We start from the raw sequence: 17,743 nt of genomic DNA, 5'->3' as shown, positions 1-17,743 counted from the left end.
AAGCAACCCAAGTGTCCATCGGTAGTTGAATGGATAAAGTGGAAGTATATATTAAATGTTACATAAATTGGAAAAGTTTTTCCCTAATTTTGAGTGAAGCCACATAGCTCTCAATATTTAAGAGATATTCTGTTTTCTTTCTTGTGAACCCTGTCCCTCCATATTTTATGTCAATTTGCATAGAATTGATATAACTTTTCATATAAGAGACTTGTCCCTTGTTACATTTTCTGTGTAGGACATATTTTATTGCTATACACAAATTGTATCCTTATTTGATTACATTTATAATTCTATGAACTCATGATTTGAGATCATACTTAGATAAATTTTCCCATTTGGTAATAAAAAAAGTGTCCAAATTTTTTCCAGTATTTTCCAATATTTTATGGCTTTATTTTTTACTATCGAGTCTCTGACTCTTTAGTAGTAAGTGGTAGTAATAGTAATAATAGTGGTGGTATAAGATGTGGGAAGGAATCCCATTTTCAGTTACCCACCTAATTTTTGGAAAATAATTTAATCTTTAGTGTCATTTTATGTGGTTTTCACAAAGTATTATGACAGTATTTTTCTGAAATTTAAGGAAATATCCTTAGATTTTTCTTAAAGGATTACAAATTATGAAAAGCTAGATGCTTTCTGCAATGACAGTTTTGGTAACTTGGCTCAGCACAGTTTATGAGAAGCTCCATTAGTAACAATCTGAGGCCAATTAATGTAATCTGTTAATTCATATCTTGTATGATATTTACAACAAGACTGGTTGGAGATCCAATCATTTCATGATAGGTTTATTCGGTTTCTTCACAGGATGGGCCCCTTCCTCCAGGTCTCTGAGCCAAAACCATGTGGTTTCAGAAGGGTGCTGTTCAAGCACGACTTGCAGCACAAAACCCTTTCTCTTAGAACAATAATTAAAAGCAGATAGCTAACTAAATGATCTGATTGAGCAGATGAACAGTTCTTCTTGCATTTATTTTTATTATATTTTATTCTTCATTTATGGATATGTGATTTCCTCTTTTGGAAAGCCTACATTAAAACCAAATTTGCATAACATAGAAAATGGATCATTCATTCAAGAACATAGAGTTACATTTTGTTTTAGCCATTCCAGGCACACAAAAATACATCTTCCATTTATGGTTATATGCTAATCCTACTTAATTTCAGAAATAAAGAGTCCCAGATGAAGAGATGCCTCATCTGAATTCTTCCAAAAATGTTTTTCTCCTTTATCAAAAGAAATTGCCATTCTTCTGACCTTATCAGAGCAAATTATAAATAAGGGAATTTGTTTTCTTTTAAAAAGAATTGTTGGGCTTTCAACATGCGCGCTATAAACTAAGCAGGCAAAAATAGCAGAACTGATGCATGCAAACTGTGTGGATCAAAACAAAGCTGAAGTAAAGAAACAGACTTCCAGTGGAAGAACCAAAACAGGGCTCAGCCAAAAGGAAGAGGAGGTAGCTTATACACGAACACCTGTTGGATAGAGTTAAAGTAGCATTTTATAGCTTCTATAAAGCATTTTCTCCTCTATTAACATATGGCTTCATTGAGATAAAAATCTTCACATTTAAAAAACTAGAATCAATAAAAAATAAGGAAAGAAAATACTCCATAGACAATATGCTCATCTTTGTGATGTGAAGTGTATTTTTTCTGTGTGTTCTGTAACTCTGAATATGGTTGAACATGGTCCTCTGTGTGTGTGTGTGTGTGTGTGTTTACATACAGGCACAGGATCATGAAAGCTTGATGTTTTCAGCTTTAAGCCTATAGATCAGAGCAATAGGATATATGTTATGATTCTATACTATGATACATATTCTCCCCAGTGCTCTCTGATGTTGAAAAGAAGGTAGGCACCTTTGTTATGTAAGGTCGACTTGTTACTGGTCTATGGAGTATTTAAAAGATTTCTGGAAGGTAGAGGCCTTGGTGGGATGTCCTGCACACCTGCAATGAGGAAGTGATTTCAGCTGCAATTACAAACCACAAAGAGACTTTTTTTTTTTTTTTTGGAAGGAAACGGTCTCCGATGTTAATGGGATTGTGTCTGGTACCACATGGCAGCAGCTAGTTCAGATGGAGTTCCAGTCGCTGCATCTCCTGTTGGACAATTTAGGAGGTAAAAAGCATCAGTTCCCTGGTTAGTAAGGATGCTTCCTGATAATGCCAAACACTTGGAAATAAAAAAATTTTAAAAAGCCTCAATTATTTATCCAAGTGGTAATTCCATAACAGAACATAGTCCACATTTTGAGGTTTTATTTTTAACCAATACTATTCTAGTCAGGCAAACTAGATTTTCTTCTCTAATAAAGCACATGAAAACAGAATCAGGGCGCCTGGGTGGCTCAGTTGGTTAAGCGACTGCCTTTGGCTCAGGTCATGATCCTGGAGTCCCCGGATCAAGTCCCATATCGGGCTCCCTGCTCAGCAGGGAGTCTGCTTCTCACTCTGACCCTCCCCCCTCTCATGTGCTCTCTCTCATTCTCTCTCTCTCAAATAAATAAATAAAATCTTAAAAAAAAAAAAAAAAAAAAAAAAAAAAAACAGAATCATTGGCCAGCAAGGCTCATACATTGTCCCCCTGCTCTTACAAGCAATGACTTTTTGGTGGACATTTCATCTTTGATCCCTTTTTTTTCTCCTTAATCCCCTACATCTATTTAGCCATTCCTTCCCCCCCACCCCCACCCTTGGCTACCACCAATTTGTTTTCTGTATTTATGAGTCTGTTTCTGCTTTTTGTTTGTTCATTTTTTTTTAGATTCCACATAAGTAAAATTATATATTTTTCTCTGAATTTCACTAAGCATAATACCCTCAAGATCCATCTACAAATGGCAAAATCCTATTCTTTTTATGGCTGAGAAACAGTCCACTGTGTGTGTGTGTGTGTGTGTGTGTATTATTTTTAAAAATTCAGTATAGTTACCATAGTGTTAATTTCAGGTGTACAATATAGTGATTTAACAGTTCCATACATTACTCAGTGCTCATCATGATAAGTGTACTCTTTAATCCCCAACACCTATTTTACCCATCCCCCTACTCACCTTCCCTCTGGTAACCATCAGTTTGTTCTCTATAGTTAACGGTCTGTTTCTTGGTTTGCCTCTCCTTTTTTTTTTTCCCTTTGCTCATTTGTTTTGTTTCTTAAATTCTACACAGGAATGAAATCACATGGTATTTGTCTTTCTCTAACTGGCTTATTTCCCTTAGCATTACACACTCTAACTTAATCCATGTTGTTGCAAGTGGCAAGAGTTCATTCTTTTTTATGGCTGAATAACATTCGTTTGTGTGTGTGTGTGTGTATGTATGTATGTACTCATCTTTATCCATTCATCTATTGATGGACACTTAGATTACTTCCATATCTTGGCTATTGTAAATATGCTGCAATGAAAGGAAGGCATATCTTCCTAAATTACTGTTTTTGTTTTATTTTGGTAAATATCCAGTAGGGGAATTACTGAATCATATATTTCTATTTTTAATATTTTGAGGAATCTCCATACTGTTTTCCAAAATGGCTGCACCAGTTTGCATTCATACCAAAACTGCATGAAGGTTCCCTTTTCTCCACATCCTCACCAACTTGTTATTCTTTTTGATTTTAGCCATTTTGGCTGGTATAAAGTGATATCTCATTGTGGTTTTGATTTGTATTTCCCTGATGATGAGTGATGTTGAACATCTTTTCATGTCTGTTGGCCACCTGTGTTATCTTTGGAAAAATGTCTCTCTAGGTCTTCTGCCCATTTTCCAATTTGATTGTTTTTCTGCTTTAAGTTGTATGAATTCTTCATATATTTTGGATAATAACCAGCTATATTATTTATAAATAATATTTTTGTGTAGTACCAGTTGCTTATTTTTGCTTTTGTTTCCTTTGCTTGAGGAAACAGTTCCATAAATATGTTGCCAAGGCTCACATCCAAGAGATTATTGCCTATGTTTTCTTTTAGTTTTATGATTTCAGGTTTCACATTTTAAGATTCCAAATATAAGTTGAAATCATATATTTGTCTTTCTCTGACTTGCTTCACTTAGCATAATACCCTCTAGGTGCATCCATGTTGTCACAATGGCAAGATCTCATTCTTTTTTATTCATCTTTATTTGAAAAATAAATGTCAATTAAAGTTTAACTTTCTGGAAAGGATCAAATCAATGGTATGGCCATCAAGCCTGTTGTTAAAAGCTCTTAATCTATTAAATTTTGTTATCTGTAAATATTTTTCACTGAACAAAATGACACAAGGAGATTGATATTGTGCTTCTACCAGAACATCTCCCAAATTCAAGGTGTGAATAGCTCAGAGGTAATGGAATGTCTCCAAAAGAATTGCAGATGTGACAACTGACCTGTGGAATTTATTGAAAAAAAAAAATAGAGAAAAAAATTACTAAGTTTTTGTGAGAGTTATACTGGCAAATGAGCCTCCAGTCTGGGATAAAAGAGTGACTTGTCAAGATTTGAATGAATTCATCATCCCTCATTTCTCTAAACTTCCACAAGCAGGAAGCTGGCTGAGCATGCTGTCAACATCTTGAGAGGGAATAATGTCCATAATATCCATTGCCATTCAAACGTGGACACAGCAGCATATATATGTATATGTGTATGTATGTATGTATATGTGTTTATATATGTATGTATATGCATGTATATGCATGTATATGTATGTGTATAGGTATATGTATCTCCTAGAAAGTAAAAGCCAAAGACCATAGAAAATTACAGACTGAGCAACTATTTTCAGGGGATGGAAACTGAACCAAATAAAGGAGCATTTCCACAGGCATAATAGAGTTAGATTTCATAAATATTTTCTATATCTCCTTTCTGTATGGAAGTATTGTTTGTTGTCCTAGTTTCACTATATTATATTGGGTCTGAGGGGAGGGGAGGTGTGTAAATCACTTGCCTTTTGAGTACATAGACTTTTTTTTTTTTTTAAGATTTTTTTAATTTATTTATTTGAGACAGAGAGAGAGCACATGAGAGGGGGGAGGGTCAGAGGCAGAAGCAGGCTCCCTGCCAAGCAGGGAGCCCGATGCGGACTCGATCCCGGGACTCCGGGACCATGACCTGAGCCGAAGGCAGTGGCTTAACCAACTGAGCCACCCAGGTGCCCTAGTACATAGACTTCTGAAGCAAGAGAAGACATACAGAGATCTGATGTACACATTATCATAGGATCTTTGACTTTGAGGAAGGTTGTTTGAGTAATTTCCCTTGGGGAGAGAGTAAAAAATTTTGAATGAAGGGAGGCAAACAAATACTTTGTGATCAAGAGGATGGACTGTGTTATATTGTATGGGAATGAGTATGGTCATATTTTAATCGTAGCTGCCCTTTTCTGTGGGAAGAATATAATCTCAAGCAAAAATGGTGAACACGATCCTGTGATTTATTTGGCAAAGGGAATTTATGCTGCTTCCCAACAGAAACTTTAGGAACCATAGTTTCATATGGAAAACTATTTGGGAACATTTCCTATTTGAAGCCTAGAAATAGATGTATTGAAATATGCATTCAACACACAAAATATTTCAATGTTCTGCACCTCTACATCCAAGCAGTTGAGCACCAGAGAGGATTGACCCAAAGCACTATCAACTCATATGAATGTAATTTGGATTATTTGATTGCAGTTGTCAAATCTTCAGTTTTTCTCTGATGAAAGGTCATTACTGTTTCCAGTGGATGGGAATGAAAATATTCCTCATGGAAATAAGATTTTGAAATGACAATCAACATTTCCACAGTTTGACTTTTCACTGGGAGCAAAGAAAATTCTGTCATTTTCACTGCTCAGATTTTTAATTTTATAGTAGCAAATTCTTCAAAGTATAATTAGTTGAAATTAATGTTTAATTGAAACTGTCAAATACAAAGTTTCCAACTCCCCCAAGTCAACAGATTTTAAATAAATGAAAATGAAATATTAATCCTCTATATTATAGAGAGAATAGATATTTGGGGGCTCATAGGACAAAACCTAGGGCTTAATTAAAGAAATGAGCAAATTAAAAAATTGTTTTTGATGAGTTGCTCAAGGCATATTTACAAAAAAAAACAATTTGATGTATATTTGTTAGGAGGTAAACATTCTTATTTCATCTGTGAATATATGATTTCAAAATATGTAATTTGTGAAATTTAATTGAGACTTCACTCCCATAGTGCAGGACCAATAGCATCTATAGTCATATTAAAATACCAAAATAACTGACTACTTTAATAAATATGGTGGAAGAAAAATCTAATGAATAATATAGTAATAAAGTTATTAGAGACAGAACAAGTGTCTGAATTTACAAGATTATGCCTCTCGTACCTAAGAAGCAAGGGGTATAAAATAAATAATTACGAAGACACATGGATGCTCACATTGCAGAACTAGTGTTCAGGAAGGCCAAAGGATGAATGAGATAAGGTGGCCAAAGAATATTTTAAAATTTGTAAAGCAGTATCATATTACATAAGAAAAAATAAAGGGAAAAAAGTCAATTATCCACTGCACTGTGTATCCTTCAGTGCATTGATTTCAAACATTTAGGCAATTTTCTGCATAACTGCAGTCATTGTTTGCAAATAATATACTCTTCTTATCAATTACCATAACCAGTTTTCATGTTGCTGTGTAGTTGGCATTTCAAGGGAATGTGTAATATTTCCTTGAATATGAATTTATTTAATTAACCAATTTTCCCTTAGTAAAGGTCATTTGGATTTTTTTCTATAGGTCGTCTTTTCCCATTGGATAAAGAAAGTTTTCTAGGTGTAATTATTTGGTTAAAGGATATGAATATGATTTGGCTCTTCATATACCCAGCATTCCCAATTTTCTGTGCTTCTCAATGATAGGTCAAATTGTGGAAATGTTTATTGTCTAATCAAAACCCAACTGCATTTTAAATGATGCAAAAGTAAGTTAAACCTCAAATGATTTACTTACAAAATTAGTATGAGTTTAATCAATTTGCTGAGTTGCTAATTGGATATACTTTTAATTTCAGTTTCTTCCTTTTGTTGAGCTCTTTTCCTTTTGTTGAGCTCTTTTCCCCTAGTGTAATTCAATACTTACTCTTGGTTTGTTTTCTCTATTTTTTAGTAATACCTTCTCTGTATAAAAGGACTTTCAAAACACTCTGTGAATATTTTATATTAAAGAGATGTAAATTCAGGGATCAAGTTGTGCCTAGCCTCTTGATGCCTATAACTCAAAAATCAAGATACAGGGGATAAGAGTTAAGATATATAGTAATTGAAAAATAAAATTCCTATGGTAAGGGGAAGAAGAATTACCTAACTTTAAAATGATATTCATGCTTTATGGGGCGCCTGGGTGGCTCAGTCTTAAGCGTCTGCCTTCAGCTCAGGTCATGATTCCAGGGTCCTGGGATCGAGCCCCGCATCGGGCTCCCTGCTCAGCGGGGAGCCTGCTTCTCCCACTCCCACTCCCCCTGCTTGTGTTCCTGCTCTTGCTGTGTCTCTGTCAAATAAATAAAATCTTTAAAAAAAATGATATTCATGCTTTAAGTAATTTATGGATTTATCAAACTAACATTCAAGAATCTAGGTGCTCAGTACAATTTTGGGAGAAAGAATATAGAGGTAAAATATATTGCCAGCATAAGGTTTAATGTCTAACATTGATTTCTAACCCATCTGCACAATAGAAACACTTTGGAAGATTTTTAAAATACTAATATTCAAATCTCATCTACAGAATCTGAGCCAATTGTTAAGGGGGGTTGGGCTGTACAGGAGTATTGTAAACAGCTTCTCAAATGATTCTAATGTCTAGCCAACTGTCAGAACCACTGATCTGATGAGAAAAAGCTGCCATTAGTGAGACTCAAATTCATAACTTTGGTTCCCATTGAACATATATATATTTGTGATAATAGATTTTACCAGTAAAGCATAAATAAAATGGCTTGCAGCTAAAGAATTTCTTATTCCATTGCAGTTTGTACCTGTTAGCATTATAATATGCAAAATTAATGTAATGTCTTCTAGTTTGAGAAAAATCAAAAGATGCAAAATCACTTGGACAGATGGAAAAAATAAGATACCACTGAGCATTGTAAGTTCACACTAAAAGTGTTAGTGTTTAGTTAAATACACTGTTTCTGTGGCTTTTCACTTAGCAATTATCACTTTATTACAGTTTAGCTAATTCTGGCCTCACATTTTAATGCCTTCTGGCATCAAAAGGTGAATCTTTTCAAAAGTCTGATATAAGTGGTGATGAATGTGAGAGACACTTTGTTTAAACTTACAAAACATTATCTAAATAAACAGCTAATTTTTAAACAAGTCTTAATTTGGAAGGACACAGAAATCCTTTCCTAGCCCTAAAATCTCATTAATTTGCACCTCACTAATTTTAAGATTGTAAGAATAGTGACAGACTGAAATTCACATTTATCTATGAAAAAAGATGTTGTGTTTCAGGTAAGATGGTTTAAAATAATAAAGAGGCCAATCTGTAGGTTCACATGGGGACACAGGAAGTGACCACAGACCCAGGATCTGAATCAAATGTAACAACCAGACCAGTTCATTTAATATTTATGACTTCCTAACTGATATGTTAGATGTTAGAACATACTTGACTTCTTCCCAAGAACAGGTTTTAGTGTGGCAGGGATATTGAAACATAAATACAGGAAGTTAAATGTGACAAAATAAAAGTCAGGATGGTGACATTCATTCACAGGATGCACCAGAAATAATTTGCCATATTTCTTTTCCAGTGCTTAAGGGCTATTTGTAATTATGTGTTTAATTATTTCTTGTCTGACACTCCAACTGGAGTATACAGGCAAGGACCGCATCGTCTGTACCTCTAAAAGTGCCAGCATTCTGTAGAGCTGTCCAGAGTTCTCTAAAATGAAGACATCATAGACACCACCACACAGACAGAAGTCCCACAACTCAGTCTCTATATATTTCTAATCTGAGTCACGCTAATAATTTCCTTCTACTTTCCCTGGCTAATTTGAAGGTTACCATTTCTTGCAGTCCTTTATCATGATCTTGTTCTCCTTTACCAGCCACTCCATTGTGTAGCACTTTTGCTCCCCTTCAGAACCTTGTAACAAACCAAACCTCGCAGGCATGCTGTATCCTCTGCGAAATGTTCTCCGGGTTTTATGGAAAGGTTTAGACCAGGATCTTCTGTTTTTCCTCTCCTTTTAAATGTAGGCACAGCATTCATTAGACTACCATCCTTTAACCTCTTATATTTTTTTTTTAAGATTTTATTAATTCATTTGAGACAAGGAGATACAGAGACAGAGAGCATGAGCAGGGAGAGAGGCAGAGGGAGAGGGAGAAGCAGGCTCCCTGCTGAGCCAGGAGCCGGATGTGGGGCTGAATCCCAGGACCCTGGGATCATGACCTGAGCCGAAGGCAGACGCCCAACTGACTGAGCCACCCAGGCGCCCCTTATATTTTTTTCTTTTGAACAACATTTGATAGTTTATCCCCTCTTATTCAGCTCTATTGTTGTCTACTCATATATGCTATGAAAATTGATGGAAGTGATGGACCTCATTCTATTAAAAGGCAACTCAGCAGAGAGCAATTTTTTTTTTCTTCTTTGGGACTCTGGTGCTGAAGATTTAGTTAATCTCACTTATTTCTTGGCACATTCATTCTTCCATGCAAATCCATTCCCTTTACTTACATATTCCCTTTCATACTCACGTCTCATTCCCCTCCCACCATGTGCAGCCATTTGAATGAGGTTTTTGTGTATCATTTAAGTGTGTTGTTTCACACTATGTCCTTTTATGTGTATGTATTTTAATTTATGCTAACCCTGTTCCTGGCCATATCCCAGGGAAATTCTCACACAGAACCAAGATGGGACAGGTACAGAGTATTCGTGGCAGGATTGTTTCTAAGGGCTGAGAGAGGGGTGCAGCTGGGCTTGCTCACTGGGAGAGCAAACAGACTAAATCTGTGTAGGTGCACCATGGAGTGCTCTACTTCACAGCAGATTACACAAATACACCCGAATGCTGAGGGATTTTAGAAACCATGCTTACTGAAACTAGAGAAGGAGATTTTTTTTAAAAAAGTATTTTCTAGATCTGTGATTGTGATTAAATAATGTTAAAAAAAGGCAGGAGAAATTATAAACTCCCTCTAGGTTCTGAAATTTTGACACAATGTATGGTATAGTTAGCAAGATAAAGAAATGGAGTTAGATATGAAAGTAAACTGATGTATGCCTTTACTAATGGTGTGATCTTGGCATTTAGCCTCTATGAGATACACTTTCCTCATCTATAAAATGAAGAATAATGTATAAGATTACCTAAATTTAACCACTGAAATGTGTGTAGGTTTCTTAATAAAACCTTGGGAGGAAAGAAACACTATACCTTAAATATGAAAAAAAAATGCATAAGTGATCTAACTAGGTCTTGGGTCAAATGTTCCGCATTTAATTTAATGTTACAGTATGTAACAGTGCTTAATTGAATATTCCAGTATTTAACATATAATATTTAACCTAATTTTTATTATAAACTTCTAATGGCTGTGATCATAATTTATCAATATAAATATTAATATAATGATTTCATGTAAGTTTTACTACAACTTTGAAATTAGGTACCATAATTTTAGTAATTACAAAAATTTGAGATTTAAGCAAGGATATAACAAGACCCTGGTCACAGACAGGTAAGGAAGAGTTAAGATACCAACTTGGGTATTGTTAAAATAGGTAAAAACATATTCTGTTTTTATATATTATCATATTCTTTACATGGCAACAATACTTATTATGTGGGTTCAGCTATTTTTCCCCGCAAATGAAAATTTAAAAAGAAAATATTATTGAGTATCTTGGCTTTCATGTTCGATTACCAAGCATTTTGATAAAAGATTGGTGTTCCATATTCCTGGTGAGCCATTCAAAGGGAACACTTAGGGACATTTTTTTTTTCCTGTTCTAATCAGAATGTTCTCTTCATGCAAAAATCAGAATTGATTTCAATAATAAAATATTTCAAATAATATTCCAGTAAGATGAAAATAAAACAAGGGACAGTTTATCATGTTGCCAGAAGTAAAATTCTAAGTTTTCTTATACACAATATATAATAGGAAATAGTGACATCTTTACGGTATTGAAGTTATGTTCAAAAGAAAACAAATGTCAAAGGTAGACTTAGATTTAAATGTTTTCTAACTTTCTAAAATAAAAATCATATTAGTTTTCACAAGTGATATTTTAAATTGTATCTTTTTCAAAGATTTGTCAGGGCTTTTTATTAGAAGACATTTTGGTTACCTAACTAATATAGAAAGCTAAATTATTTATTTTTAGTGTTGCTCAATCTAGAACTCTTTTTAAAAGGAATGACTACTTGTATTTAAAAACTCAGCTTTAAGCCTATGAAATTCAAAAAAATTTTAATTCTAGCAGAGTTAACATATGTTGGTATATTAGTTTCAGGTGTACAATATAGTGATACAACAATTCTATAAATTACTCAGTGCTCATCATGGTAAGTGTACTCTTAATCCCCATCACCTATTTCACCCATCCCCCACCCTCCTCCCTTCTGGTAACCATCAGTTCTCTATAGTTAAGAGTCTTTTTCTTGTTTTTGTCTGTCTTTTCCTTTGTTTTATTTCTTAAATTCAACTTATGAGTGAAATCATATGGTATTTGTCTTTCTCTGATGGGCTTGTTTCACTTAGCATTATACGTTCTAGATCCATTCATGTTGTTGCGAGTGGCAAGAATTCTAGGACTATAAATATAAGACAAAAATTTATATTGGCACAAATTATCAAGAAATACTGAGCAGTTTTGTTTTTTTCTTTTTGTGGGAGAAGAATGAATAGGTTTTTTAAATTCAAGATGGATAAATTTACCTGATTTTATATTTTAAAATATGTATAAACTGGGCTAATTACATTTGAATAAAGATATATGAATAATTATAAGCATAGGATGTTTCCTATAGTAGAAATTTATGAATATTCGGTTTTTCCTTGTATCACCAGTACTGAGAATTTTAGGGAAAGCTCAATAAATATTTTTGAAGTATTGAATAAACATAATTTTTTATAAAGATTTATATAAATATTTTTAAGTAGTGTATATTGAGTTATATGTGGTTTTGTATATTTTGGCTATTAACACCTTATCAGATATGATTTACAACTACTTCTTTCCCATTATCATTGTCTTTCACTTTGTTTCTTTTGCTGTGCAGAAGCTTTTTAGTTTTATGTAGTCCTAGTTGTTTATTTTTATTTTGTTCCTTGTGTTTTAAGTATCCTATCTAAAGAATCACTGCCAAGACCATGTTAGGAGCTTTTATTCCTATGTTTTCTTTAAGGAGTTTCATGGTTCAGGTCTTACATTTAAATCTTTAATCCATTTCTAGTTAATTTATGTAAGTTTTATAAGACAGAGGTCTAAGCTTCATTCTTTTACTTGTGAATATCCAGTTTTTCCAGCACAATTTATTGAAAAGATTGTCTTTTCTCTACTGAGTATTCTTGTCTCCCTTGTTAAATATAAGGTGACTATATGCTTAGGTTTATTTCTGGGCTCTCAATTCTGTTCCATTGATCTGTTGTCTGTTTTTATGCCAGTACCATATGGTTTTGATTAATACAGCTTAAAATTAGGAAGTGTGATGCCCTTCCCCTTTGTTCTTCTTTCTCAGGATTCTTTTGGCTATTTGGGATCTTCTGTGATTCCATATAAATTTTATAATTGTTTTTTCTACTTCTGTAAATAATGTTATTCAAATCGTTATAATGTTTGTATTGAACCTACTTTGGTAGTATGAAAATTTTAAAAATATGAATTCTTCCAATCTATGAACATGGGATACCTTTCCATTTATTTGTGTCTTTTATTCCCTTCAATATCTTGTAGTTTTCAAATAGAGATCTTTTCCCTCTTTGGCTAAGTTCATTCCTAAATATTTTATTGTTTTTGATGCTATTGTAAATGGGATTTTTTTTCTTATTTCTTTTTCAGATAATTTGTTGTTAATGTCTGGAACTGCTACCAATTTTTATGTTAATTTTGTATCCTGAAACTGTATTGAATTTATTGATTAGATCTAACAGTTTTTTTGTGTGGAGTTTTTAGGATTTCCCTATATAAGATTATGCCACCTGCAAATAAAGACAATTTTACTTCTTCTATTCCAGTTCTGATGCCTTTCTTTTTCTTTTCTTGGTTGCTCAAGCTAGGACTTCTGGTATTATGATGTATAGGAGTGCTGAGAGTGGGCACACTTGTTTTGTTCCTGTTTTTAGAGGAAAATCTTTCAACCTTTCACCATTTAGTATGATGAAAGCTGTGGACTTATATATGGCTTTTATTATGTTTAGGTACATTCCTTCTGTACCTAATTTGTTTAGAGTTTTTATCATGAATGGGTGTTTCATTTTCTCAAATGTGTCTATTGAGATGATCATATGATTTTTCTTTCATTCTATTAATGTATCACATTGCTTGATTTGATTATGTCAAACCATCCTGGCATCCCATGTGTAATTCCACTTGATCGAATGATCCTTTTAATATGCTGCTGACTTTGCTTTGCTAGTATTTTACTGAGAATTTTTGCATCTATATCAGAAATATTGTTCTGTTGTTTTCTGGTAGTGTCTTTCTCTGGCTTTGGTATCAGGGCGATGCTGGCCTGATAAAATGAGTGTAAAAACCATTTAGTCTTGGGTTTTTCTTCACTGGAGATTTTTGATTACTGATTCAATGTTGTTAGTATTAATTGATCTACTCAGACTTTCTATTTCTTCCTGAGTCAGTCTTGGTTGGTAGTTTGTTTATAAGAATTTTTTTTCCATTCTCGGTTGTCCAGTTTGTTGGAGTACAGTTGTTCATAGTAAACTCAAGATTCTTTGTATGTCTGTGATGTCATTTGTAATGTTTCCGTTTTCATTTATAATTTTGTTGATTTGAGTTCTGTTTTTGTCCCCCCCCCCCCAGTCAGTCTAGTAAAATTTTACCAATTTTATCTTCTCAAAGAACCAACTCTTAGTTTGGTTAGTCTCATCTATTGATTTCCTTTTCCCTATTTCATTTTTTTCTGTTCTATTCCTTATTACTTCCTTTTTTCTACTAACATTGGGCTCAGTTTCTTCTTTTTCTAGTTCCTTAAGGTGTAGAATTAGGTTGTTTGGGATCTTTCTTGCTTCTTAATGTGGGCATTTACTGCTATCAGCTTCCCTCTAAGACCTGCTTTTGCTGCATCCGATAAGTTTTGGTATTTGTGTTTTCCTTTTTTTTTTTTTTTTTTTTAAGATTTTATTTATTTACCTGAGAGAGAGAGAGAGAGAGAGAGAGAGAGCGAGCTAGTGAGGAGAGGTTTAGAGGGAGAGAATTCCAAGCAGACTCCGCACCAAGCCCAGACGGAGCCCGATGTAGGGCTCAATCTCACAACTCTGAGATCATGACCAGCCTAAACCAAGAGTCAGATGCTTAACTGACTGAATTACCCAGGCACCCGGTTATTTGTGTTTTCATTTTTGTTCATCTCAAGATGCTTTGTTTCCCCCTTTATTTTTTGATCCATTCGTTACTCAGGAGACTGTTGGAAAATTCACAAATACATGGAAATTAAACAATTTTCCTCCATTGATTTCAAGTTTTATACTAGTGTGGTCATAGAAGACACTTGGTATCTTTTGATGGTATGATTTCAAGCTTGAATTTGCTAATATTTGTTTCATGGCTTAACCTATGATCTATCCTAGAAAATGTTCCATGTGAACTTAAAAATATGTATTCTGCTCTTGCGAAATTAAATTGTTTACAGTGTTATTCAAATTCACCATTTCCTTACCGATTATTTGACTGGATAATCTATTATTGAGAGTGGGGTATTAAAATTTCCAACTATTCCTACAATCTTTTTTTTTTTAACATATAATGTATTATTTGTTTCAGAGGTAGGAAGGGAAAAATGAAAGGGGGGAAATTGGAGGGGAAGAGGAGCCATGAGAGACTATGGACTCTGAGAAACAAACTGAGGGTTCTAGAGGGGAGAGGGGTGGGGCGATGGGTTAGCCTGGTGATGGGTATTAAAGAGGGCATGTATTGAATGGAGCACTGGGTGTTATATGCAAACAATGAATCATGGAACACCACATCAAAAACTAATGATGTAATGTATGGTGATTAACATAATAAAATAAATAAAATTTCCAACTATTGCTGTTTATTTCTGGCTTTGCTTTATGCATTTATGTTCTCTGATGTTAGGTACATAGATACTAACAATTATTATCTTCTTGATATATTGACCCTTTTATCATTATATAATGACCTTCCTTGTCTCTTTTTACTATTTGTAAAGTCTGTTTTGTCTGATATTTGGGTAGCTATCTCTGCTTATTTGTGTCTTTAAGGATAAAGTCAGTGTCCTGTACGCAACATATCATTTAATCTTTTTTTAAAAATCCATTCAGCCATTCTATATCTTTTGATGATAGAATTTAATATGTTTTTATTTGATGTAATTATTGATAAGAACTTCCTATTGCTGTTTTGTTCATTGTTTTCTGGTTGTCTTGCAGATCCATTGTTCTTATTTCTTCTCCTGCTATCTTGTGTGTGTGTGTGTGTGTATGTTTTGATGCTACGTGAGATCAATATCCTTTGACTTCTTTATCATGTTCTTATGTGTGAGTACTCCAGGTTTTTCCCTTGTGGCTATGATGAGGGTTACCTAAAATATTTTTAAATTATAACACCCTATTTTAAATTAATACCTAAGCTTTACACTTTTACTTCTTCTCTCCCTCACATTTTAGGTTATCGGTGTTACAGTTTACATATTTTTTTATATTGCACAATAACCATTTATTATGGTTAAGGTTATTTTTACTCTTTTAATGTTTAAAGTAGAGTTGTTAAATGCTTAATGCTCCACCATTACCATATTACAGATTCCAACTTTGACTATATATATACCATTACCAGTGAGTTTTATACTACCTTATGTTTTTATGATGTTAACTAACATTGTTTTATTTCCAATCATGGAACTCCTTTTAGCTAGTAGTGATGAATTTCCTCAGCATTTATTTGTCCCTGAAAGTCATTTCCTTTCAATATTTTGAATATGTCACCCCATTCTTTTCTGGACTGAAAAGTTTCTGTTGAGAATCTACCAATTGTCTTATAGGGTCCCCTTGTATATAACTTCTCTCTTTTGCTGCTTTTAAAATAAGCTGTCTTTGATTTGACAGTTATGTGTCTTGGTGTAGCCCTATTTGGTTCAACCTATTTGGAATTTTTTAGGCCTCTTGGATCTGGGTGTCTTTTTCTCTCTTGGGCTTGTAAAGTTTTCAGCCATTTTATTGCTTTAAATATTGTTTCTTCCCTTTTTCTCTTCTCCTGGAATTCCCATAATGTGAATTTTTTTTTCATTGTGTCCCAAGGCTTTCTTCTTTTTTCTTTTTGCTCTGGTGGATAATTTAAAACCCCTTATCTTCCAGGTCATTGATTCTTTCTTCAGCATGGTCCAGTCTGCTTCTGAAGTTCTCCATTGAATTCTTCAGTTCAGTGTGTTTTTCAACTCTAGGACTTCTCATTTTTTTATGGTTTCTATTTCTTTGTCAAACTTCTCATTTTGTTGATTCATTATTTTCCTTTTTATTTAGTTGACTGTGTTCTTGTAAGTTTACTACAATTCTTTAAGAAGGATTATTCTGAATTTTTGCCTGACAGTTCATATATCTCCATTTCTTTATGATCAGTTATTAGAGCTTTGTTAGTTTCCAGTAGCCATTCTTCTTACTTTCTAAAGCAGTCTGTCTTGGTCTCTGTGCTGCAGGGTGGTGCTTCAGCCTCATTTTCATGTTCCAGGATTATCTCCATGATGTTTTGGCCATAAATAGTTGTTAGTTATTCTTCTTGTGAGGGGGAACAAAGTCAGGAATGACTTATGTTGCCATCTTGTTGGTGTCATGCTCTATAAATCAAAAATGCTTTTTCAGAGTTAAAGTAGTACATTGAATTCCAATTTGTATGTTCCAGGGCTGATTATCATATTTCAGGACACAACTGGACATAACTCTAGAAGAATCAAAGAGTAGAGCTGAATAAGAGAGTTGAGATCCATAAATCAGGACGTCAGAATGGAGGTAAGCCAGAGCTAGAATGTCAAACCTAGATTGAAATTATTTTGGTAGGTGATCCACACAAGATAATTCCAAAAGGGGTTTTCTAAACATGATTCTGAAGAATCCAGGAGCAGGGAGTCCTTGGAGTTGGCATACAATTATCACTGTCCCTCATAAAACCTTCTTGCATGGGTTTCTAAAGCAGAGAACTTTTGTTCTGACAGAGAAGACCGTTGTGATTCAATCAGGGCCTCAACTGAAAAGGAACTGGAATACTCAGCAGTATATCAAGAAAAAAATCTAGTCTCAAAGCTGAGAGGTGATGTCTTGATCTCAGAATGAAGCAGAACACTTTAGAGGCTCAGTGTAAAGACAAATGATCAACAAATGTTTCAGAATGGTAATCCTGGGCTCCTTAAAATCTTCCTTAACTAAAGCCAGGAAACTCTCTAGAAAACAAATATGGAAATATATTAGTTCTGGAGGTGGGAGAAGAGAAGGAGGTAGAGACTGAGAATTTAAAATCTCCAAAATGACACCTATGGGTAGACCCCAAAACATTAT

The 17,743-nt window shown here is 34.0% G+C and overlaps 1 long non-coding RNA gene across 1 annotated transcript in view; it reads left to right on the top strand.

Annotated features, from left to right (window-relative positions):
- The first annotated feature begins 1,937 nt into the window (after positions 1-1,937).
- LOC123852303 (uncharacterized) overlaps positions 1,938-17,743 on the top strand; it is a 42,425-nt gene continuing 26,619 nt past the window's right edge. The window contains exons 1-2 of the long non-coding RNA XR_006792860.3: positions 1,938-2,137; positions 17,094-17,200. This is a non-coding gene — a long non-coding RNA (uncharacterized LOC123852303). The remainder of the gene's footprint in view (positions 2,138-17,093; positions 17,201-17,743) is intronic.

The sequence above is a fragment of the Mirounga angustirostris genome, unplaced genomic scaffold (assembly GCF_029215605.1).
Source record: "Mirounga angustirostris isolate CCGP_5_RB_7025 unplaced genomic scaffold, mMirAng1.0.hap1 SCAF_14, whole genome shotgun sequence".
Classification (NCBI taxonomy): Eukaryota; Metazoa; Chordata; class Mammalia; order Carnivora; family Phocidae; genus Mirounga; species Mirounga angustirostris.
The sequence above is the reverse complement of the archived record's forward strand: the minus strand, read 5'-3'. Positions and strand labels throughout refer to the sequence as shown.